Source organism: Trachypithecus francoisi, unplaced genomic scaffold (genome assembly GCF_009764315.1).
Source record: "Trachypithecus francoisi isolate TF-2019V2 unplaced genomic scaffold, Tfra_2.0 Contig00608, whole genome shotgun sequence".
Taxonomy (NCBI): domain Eukaryota; kingdom Metazoa; phylum Chordata; class Mammalia; order Primates; family Cercopithecidae; genus Trachypithecus; species Trachypithecus francoisi.
The window spans coordinates 48,001-49,620 of NW_022680765.1; positions in this window are offsets into that span (position 1 = coordinate 48,001).

Below are 1,620 nucleotides of genomic sequence, written 5' to 3' on the forward strand. Positions count from 1 at the left end.
GACACGCCGTTTGCATCGTCTTCTCACTTGATATTTTAAGCATTTTCCCATGTCATGAGTTTCTCAGAAACACGTTTTTAACAATTGTAGTGTTTAGTCGTTGTCCATTTACTATAATTTGACCATTTCCCTACTGTAAAATATTTAGACGGTTTCTGATTTTTCCACTGTTTAAGTAATGCTGTGATGAATATCCTTAAAATTTTCTGATTTCTTTCCTTTTTTCCCCCTTAGATGCCTAGAAGTGGTATTTTGAGGTCAAAGAGTTTGTTCATTTTAAATATATTTCTCTGTCTCTCTCTCAACCTTATGTTTAGATGCTCAGAGTTCCAGTAGCAGAACCACCTTAGTTGTGTCCTGCAGATTCTGAACAAATCAGCTTCTGATAAACTGTGTGTGTTCCAAAGCATGTCTGATTAAGACCGCTCTTTATTTAAATGCTAAGAGGATGGCATTGCTGCAACCCATTTGTGGCCGATTTTTTCCAAGAGCCAGTTTCCTTGTTTTGGTGGCAAGAACCTGGCTCCGCCTGCGTGTCAGCTCTCTGCCATCCCGCTGCTGTGGCTGTCAAGCGCTTGGCGGTATTTTCAGACTCTTGTACTTTGTGTCCACAATGGTACTGGATTTGCATCTGCACAGTCAGCAGAGATAACGAGTGTTCAACTGACCTTGCCACATGCTTAGTGATTTGTAATTAAGTGTATACACTCAGAAAGTACATTAGGCCATTTGGAATCAGTAGCAGAGCAAAGCCTCCACTTGAAAAACACCATGTCGCTGATGGGGTTTTCCGAGTGTATTTGTCTCCCCGCTCCCGCCCCTGCTTCAGGCCTTGGTGGTTCAGAAGAGCCCCGCAGCCAGGCTGGCCTTTTCATTGCGGGGCGTGGTTGTCCCAGCTGGTGTAGATTTCAGGCCGCCTCCTCCCCACTCCCTGCCACAGTGTTGCAGATGGCCTGGCTGGCGGCAAGTCCAGACCACCCACATTTGGTTGGATTTTTCATTTCTCCACTTTAGTTGGTGTCCATTGATTGTACGGGGGAACATGCAGGTTTTTCTAGGCACCGCGTTCAGTGCTGCTTCACTCTACCAGAGATTACGGCCAAATAGCACAGAATTTGGTTTCTTGCCCTCCTCTGAAGCCTGAGGCCCCCTTGCCTGGCTGGTCCACAGAGCCGGGGTGCTCACTGCTGAGACTTCAGAGATCGCAGCTGCTGTGAGAATACGGTGAAGGTACTATGTTCTGGAAGATGTTGTCATACACTTTTCCCCAGTTATTTTCAAACCTGACATGGACCTATGTTGACTCACTGGGTGGGGTCCCTTCTTACGCAGCAGACGTGGCAAGTGCCTGAATCAGGGCTGGAGGCACTTCGGAGCCTCTGAGGGGCCACCACTTCTGGCCCACAATTGCGGGGTTGTAGATGAGGCTGCCTGTGGAGAACTGGTGTGAGGAGGAAGGCGTTTCCAACAAAGAGCACTTTGATCTGTTGAGATGGCTGTGGTGAGCACAACTGAACGAGCCTACGTGTGTACCTGAATTTTCCCCATAACTCGTTTCTTCAATATGAAGAAACACCAAGCTATGTACAGGGAACTTTTTACAAAAAGCAGACCTTTTTG